Source organism: Psammomys obesus, unplaced genomic scaffold, assembly GCF_907164565.1.
Source record: "Psammomys obesus unplaced genomic scaffold, mPsaObe1.curated_primary_1811, whole genome shotgun sequence".
NCBI lineage: Eukaryota > Metazoa > Chordata > Mammalia > Rodentia > Muridae > Psammomys > Psammomys obesus.
Window position 1 is genome coordinate 43,265,162 of NW_026593286.1, and position 7,669 is coordinate 43,272,830.

General features: G+C 41.9%; 1 non-coding gene across 1 annotated transcript; it reads left to right on the plus strand.

The window, feature by feature from the left end:
- The first annotated feature begins 1,767 nt into the window (after positions 1-1,767).
- LOC129684084 (small nucleolar RNA SNORA48) lies at positions 1,768-1,910 on the plus strand. Its single transcript, XR_008721273.1, has one exon. It is a non-coding gene; the product is annotated as a small nucleolar RNA SNORA48 (small nucleolar RNA).
- The last annotated feature ends 5,759 nt before the right edge of the window (positions 1,911-7,669 follow it).

Below are 7,669 nucleotides of genomic sequence, written 5' to 3' on the forward strand. Positions count from 1 at the left end.
TGACTATGGCTTCACATAAGGAATTTAGTAATGTTCCTTCTGTTTCTATTTTGTGGAACAGTGTGAAGAGTATTAGTATTGGCTCCGTCTTGAAAGTCTGGTAGAGTTGTGCTTTGAAACCATCTGGCCCTATGCTTTTTTGGATAGGAGACTTTTACTGACTGCTTCTATTTCCTTAGGAGTTATAGGACTATTTAATTTATTTACCTGATCTTGATTCAGCTTTGGTAAGTGTAATCTATCAAGAAAATTATCCATTTCTTTTAGATTTTCAAATTTTGTGAAGTATAGACTTTTGAAGTAAGATCTAATGATTGTTTGGATTTCCTCAGTGTCTGTCATTATGCCCCCTTTTCATTTTTGATTTTGTTGATTTGGATAGTGTCTCTCTACCTTTTAGTTAGTTTGGCTAAGGGTTTGTCAATCTTGTAGATTTTTTTCAAAGAACCAGCTCTTGGTTTCATTGATTCTTTGAATTGTTTTCTTTGTTTCTAATTTATTGATTTTTAACTCTGAGTTCGATTATTTTGAGCAGTCTATTCCTCTTGGGTGTAACTACTTGTGTGATAGTAAAATAAAGCAAAATGATTAAATATAGTATAAATGCCATTTCAAGTTTTAAATGTCTTATGAATATAAAATGTCATTAAGTGATATTCTGTACATGTAGATGGTTTGAAAAAATTATTTAATAGCAAAAACCATGCTTTAGTTCAACTGTCATCAGTTAATCTAATTTCATGTGTTCCACTCATGAGTTGTCATCATAAATTATAAATGAGTTCTTTAGTCAGATGCTAATGTAATTTAGTCTAATTTTTATCTGAGCATTAAATAATTCAAACAAGTTGCGCTTACAAAATATGGATGATCTTTACTGTTAAAATGACTTAATTTTCAGTCCTAAGATTGCCACTCCTATACCAACTGTCTGACAGTTTCATTCTGATATTAATTTAGTTGGAAAGAAAGTAAGGAAATATGACTTTGAGGATGTTAACTATTCTTTTTAAAAATATTTTTTCACAATTGAGTATTTCTGCCTATAGGCATATGTGTGTGTCTGTGTTCATGTAAGTGTGTACTCACAGACATTTTTCACTGTGCATCTCTTAGACAGTAGACAACCTGCAAAAGTTGATTCTCCATTTTGGCCAAGTAGGTCAGAGCATCAAGCACAGGTTGTCAGTACTGGTAGCATGCACCACAGTTCACTGAGCCATCTCACCAATCTGAATTCTAAAAATGTATAATATGATAGATACTTAATAGATGAAAATTATTTTTGATTGAAAAATGACATATTCACTCTTTAATTCAACAATTTTTAGTAAATATTTATATTGTGATTCCTATGACCACCATTATCCAAAGTACAGGAAGAAACAAGAGGGGAACTTTGCAGCCAGTCCTGAAGATACCTGATAAAACAGGGTCAGATGAAAGGGGAGGAGGTCCTCCCCAATCAGTGGACTTGGAAAGGAGAAGGGAGGAGATGAGGGAGGAAAAGAAGGAGGGAGAGATTGGGAGAAAGGGAGCAGGATACAGCTGGGATACAGAGTTAATAAAATGTAACTAATAATAAAAAATAAAAAGAAAAAAAAAAGAAATAGTTCTAAAAGTATTAAATACAAACTCATAAGAATTGATTGGCAAGACATTATAAAGAAAGACAAAAGTCAATCAGTAAGTTGTGATATAAAAATTGGCCAATTCAATTTATATCTTAAAGTTTCATTAATAAAAAAGAACCATCTCTTCACCCACTACCCCAACAACAAGCAAAGCGACACCTTGTTATTGGTGTAGTTCTTACATCAGTCAGGGGCACAGCAGATGGCAGTCCTTCGTTTATCCTAGCTTGATGCTTGGCTTGGCGACCAAAGCTGTTTTCTGCCTAAGACACATAAAAATCAAATAAATCAGGGGACTAAGGAAAGGGCATAGGGGGAGAAGAGGGAGGGTGGATGGGACTGGGAGGAGACAAGGGAGGGGGCTGCAGTGGGGATACAAAGTGAATAAATTGTAATAAAATATATAAATAAAATTAAATTTTAAAAAATTAAATCAAATCAAATGCAAGCAGTGCAGCAAGAGAGGAGGAAGTCAGACAGAGACCTGTGTTTTGTCATGTTAACCCCCCTAGACCTGCCCTTCATACCACAGCATAGGCAAACCATAGACACAGAGCCTGCCTACCTACAGACCTGTAGGCTACCATGCCACACACAGACCTGTCCTCAGATGCCTGGCACAGGTGGGCCATTGACATCTGCTGGCTCCATCACTTGCTACAAGGCCATACAGCATGGATGGAGGATGTCATCCAGGAACCCACCAGCCATGAGGTCAGCCTGCTATAGGAGCACCACAATGTGCAAGGATGTGGTGATCAGATGGCGAAAAAGCTTGAGCGTTTTGAAGAGACACGGAATTAGAGAATTGAGGGTGGAGAGGAGGAACTTGTGAGTGACCATCCTTACCACCCGGGGCCATGGTGAGGGCCAGCTCAAGCTGCCACAGAGGGGCGTGTGTGGGTCTGTAGCTGTGCAACAGTAGGGGCTAGTGTTGTGTCCAAATCTCATATTACCACTAGAGAACATGGAGATATCCTTGGTCAGGGCAATGGCTGAGGACCATGACTGCATGCAAGTCCAGAAGCTGTGCAGAACTGATACTACCCATCACTGGCTAGGCCGTTCTGGAGAGCTAGCCCCACCTCTCATTATCAGGAGCACTCAGGAGAGTGGGTCCTGTGCCTAAGCCAGGCAGAGAAGTGGAACTGGCCCGAGTGGAGGGGGTGGGGCACCTACGGCATGAGTTTGGGAGAGCTGACTCTAGAGGTCAGATAAACTGCCCACAGAGTCAGGAGCACAGGAGAGCTATCCCTGCCCCTCACCAGCTACAGCACTAGAAAGAGCCTTGCTTGGATAGCATACCAGAACTGACCCTGGTGGTGAGGGCACAGATGCTGGTCCCACCACTCTTCTGCGATGAGGTAGCATGGGTGCCCTTTCCACCTGTGGCAGTCAGAAGAACTGTCCCTGTCTCTCACAGGCTGCAGCACTCAGGAGAATGGACCCTGCTTCTCTCCAGAGCCGGCCCTGATGGCAGAGGCATGGGTGAGCTGGACCCTAGGGAGTGTGAGGGAGAGCTGGGCCTCCCATTCCTTTGCTGTGAGCTGGCCTGGGCAAAGGGAGATTTCCTCTTGCCGCTCACCTCTCACTCTTGCCCCTGACTCTCTGAGGCAGTCAGGAGTACCAACTCTGGGGTCATGAGAGTGGGTGAGTTGGCCCTGCCTCTCACTGGCTGGAGGACTCATTAGAGCAGGTCCTGTATAGGCAGCACATTATGGCTAGTCTTTGCAGAGAAGGTGTGGGTGATTGCAGAGAGGGTGTGGGTCAGCCAGCCCCATGGGTGAGAGCGAGGGAGAGCTGGCCCCAGCCACTAGTCTACCATGAGGAGGTGTGGGTACAGGAGTGATTCCCCTCCCTGCTAGCCACCTGTAGTAGTCAGGAGAGCTGGACAGAAAAGCATGAGAGTGGGAGGGCTAGCCCTGCCTCCTCACTGACTGTAGGCCCTGATGGCAAAGACATGGTGAGCCAGCCTTGAGTATGGGAGAGTGGAAGAGCTGGCCCAGCCCCTTGGGGGGTGCAGCATTTGAGAGAGTAGACTGTGAGCCTCAACTGGGCAGCACAGTGGAGCTGGCTCTGAAAGTCTGGGTGCAGATGAGCTGGCCCCAAGGGTATGAAAGTTGAGTCTGCTTCCTGCTGGTGACTGCACTGAGTGGCCTAGCTGGAGCAGTGCTGGAGAGCTCACGCTGGTGGTGCAGATAAGGGAGAGTCAGTGTGCTTACCAGCTCAGCTGTTACATAGGCCCAGACTGGTTGGGATGCAAAAAAGGGATAGTCTGTTCTTCCGAACTAGAGGATCTCCATGGCATAAGGCAACAACAGGATAACTGGGAGGGGTCCTGACAAGGATCTAATATTGATAGTATCACAGAAGCCAGAGATCTTGAATCAGACCAATGATTCATTGCAATAAACATTTGCAAGTGAAGATATATGGACAGAGGGATATACTATGAGACACACTGTTACATACTACAGCTTCCATGATGAGATGTTTTCTATGCTTTGCTCTGTTGTTTGTTTTGCTTTTTACGTTGTTGCTGTTGCTTGTTGTAGGGGTGTTGAATTGTTTTGGTTTTGGCTGGGGTAGGTTGCAAAGGCTAAGGGCAGATATGAAGGGACAGGGAGATGAGCAGGACTGGGATGCATGTTGTAAAACTTACAAAGAATCAACAAAACATTTTTAAAAAAGAAAAGAAAAGCCCTAAAATCCAGTTGGCAGTAGACTAAATGACATGAATAGTGCTCAGAAAAGGAAAGACAACAGCATAGTCGCAAAACAGGTTACTTCTCTTAGAGTTTTTGACAAGTGAGGTCCCAAAGCCTCCAAAATATTACAGATGATTTTAAGTGCTCTTACTTACCCTCCAAAACTCAACAATTAGACCCTGTTGCTGAAGACACTACACAAGTCATAGAACATGGTGATATCAAGCTGGTTCTTACATAACTTTCATCCGTACTGAGCAGCTTCCCTACTAGTACAAAAGGTGCTATGCGCAACAGGAAGAAGAAGGAATCACCAGTGCTATGTAGGTGTGAACTCTGTGAGCTACAAAATTAAGAAAGGAACTGTGATGGCCATCCTCTTTGCCTTTCAGGATGGGGATTGAGCATTGTAATCAGGGTCCTCTCTCTTGATTAGTTTCTTTAGATGTACAGGTTTTAGTAGGTTTATCATATGTTACATGTCTATATGAGTGAGTATATACCATGTGTGTCTATTTGCTTCTGGGACAGCTCACTCAGGATGATCCTTTCCAGGTCCCACCATTTACCTGCAAATTTCAGGATTTCCTTATTTTTCTTTGCAGAGTAATACTCCATTGTGTAGATTTCTGAATCTATTCTTCAGTTGAGGGGCATCTGGGCTATTTCCAGCTTCTGGCTATTACAAATAAAGCTGCTACAAACATGGTTGAGCAAATGTCCTTATTGTGTACTTGAGCCTCTTTTGGATATATGCCTAAAAGTGGTATGGCTAGATCTTGAGGAAGCGCTATTCCTAGTTGTCTGAGTAAGCGACAGATTGATTTCCAGAGTGGTTGTATGAGTTTGCATTCCCACCAGCAGTGGAGGAGGGTTCCCCTTTCTCCACAGCCTCTCCAGCATGTGTTGTCACTTGAGTTTTTTATCTTGGCCATTCTGATGGGTGTAAGGTGAAATCTCAGGGTTGTTTTGAAACAACCTAGAAACCTGCCACAGAGGGCCTTTGAAAGGCTCTGCCCTGCAGACTATCAAAGCAGACGCTGAGACTTATGGCCAACTGTTGGGCAGAGTGCATGGAATCTTATGTAAGAAGTGGAAAGTAGTAAGATCTGGAGAGGACAGGAACTCCACAAGGAGAGCAACAGAACCAGAAAATTTGAACACAGGGGTCTTTCCAGAGACTCAAACTCCAACCAAGTACCAAGCATGAAAATAACCTAGAACCACTGCACAGATGTAGCCCATGGCAGTTCAGTGTCCAAGTGGGTTACATAGTAATGGGAAGAGGGACTGTCTCTGACATAATCTGATTGGTCTGGTCTTTGATCACTTCCCCCTGAGCGGGGAGCAGCCTTACCAGGCCACAGAAGATGACAATGCAGCCACTCCTGATGTGATCTGATAGACTAAGATCAGAAGGAAGGAGAGGAGGACCTTCTTTATCAGTGGACTTGGGGAGAGGCATGCATGAAGAAAGGGGAAGGAGGGTGGGACTGAAAAGGTAGGAGGGAGGGGCTTATAGGGGGATACAAAATGAATAAAGTGTAATTAATAAAATTAAATTAAATTAAAAAAAGGAACTGTGCACTTGGTATTTTTTTTGCATATGGCTAATTAGGAAAATCTTGTTGAATAGTGTATTTCTGGCTTTGTATCTGCTGGAATTCAAATTCAATATTTAGATTCTGTTCATTATCTCTAACATTGCAATTTTTAGTTTTACTTTTATCTGTTATATATTTCTGAAGTTTCATTGTTCTAAATTATGTTTTTTTTCCATGCAAGAAAATTCATTTAAACTGGGCATGGTGGTGCATGCTTTTAATCCCAGCACCCTAGGAGGCAAAGGAAATCTAGCTTATAATAAAGAAGTATAAATGCAGACTATATTTTCCTGTCTGGCATTGAACAGAACAATCCTCTGGCCCCTGGAAAGTAGAAGAAGAGGGCCTTCTTAGTGGGATCTTTCTGGGCCATGGCTTTCCAGATACATATCTGGACTTCTGTGACATTTAAGTCTAATTTATTATAATTTCTTTTATTCATGCCTGAATCTACTTTACAGTAAGACAGCAGAAAATACACTGAAATCATTACCGCGATAAAACCAGCAAAATGTTATCTGTTTTAAATGTGAGATTTGGGTGAATATGAAAATGCAATTTTGTATTAACATCTGTTGTAGATTATCTGTGTCCACACTATAATAATACTGCACCCACAGTGACAGAACACATGAAGGACTCTGCTCCATACTGATGAGGCATGTCTGAGTACATTTCTTCCAACTTGGCAAAGACCTGTTTCTTCTTTTTTGAATTCCCACATTAACCATTTTTAATTCATTAGTTTGGCACACTATAATCATAAGTAATATGGAACACATTCTATACCTTAAGGACGTGCCATAAACCTCATAGGCACAGAGTACGTTTCTAAAAACGTCTGTCTAGTGGATCTAAGCCAAACATGACCCAACTGGTTGGGAATTACTCACAGAAAACTAGACCTTGATTTTCTTATTTCTTAAAACCTCATTTTCAGCATTTTCCTTTACTAGCCAATAAGACATAAATAAAAGTGTAGGTAGTTCCTTTTATTTAAGTAATATTTTTCTGGATGATGTTTAACAATTGTATTTGTAGTAGTGTGTGCTAATATGAGAAGGTTTGGTTTTTAAGGAGACTCGGAAGTAAATGTTTGATACAAATCTATATCACTTAGTTGTATATGTTATGATGTACAGAGATGCGGCAGAACATGCAAAACAGGATTTAAAGAGAATTAGGAGAAAGTGATTACCTCAAAATGTTTTAAACCTTTGAACTTTCTTCATGGAAGGTTAGCTAATCTTTTGGTTCTGCAATCAATTAAAAAATTTAAACTCTAACCTGGTGTTTGTTGCTTTCTTTATAAAGGCAGACAATTACTGGATGTATTTGTTAAATTTTTATTGATTATAAATATACAGTTGGTTGCTGGCTTGTTGGACCGTGCTGGTAAGGTAAAAGTCTGGCATTACTGGATAGCCCCTGAGCTCAGTCCCAAGCTAATGGATGGACTCCCTTCCTCAGCTGGGTTCGCTCCTCTCCCCTGATCTGGGGAGACCCTAGATCCTCTAAGGAGAGTCACATAGCCCTCAGGGAAAATTCCCAGCCTTTCCCTTTCCTGATAAGAGACCCATTCAGCAAGCATCTGGGGATTCCTGGAAACACCCACCCATCATGCTAACAAGATGTCTTGCTATCTTGGATTTCAACCAATGACCTTTGACCAAACTTGGAGTCCTTCCTCCATCCATAGCGTAATTAGATACTGTGTTCTCCC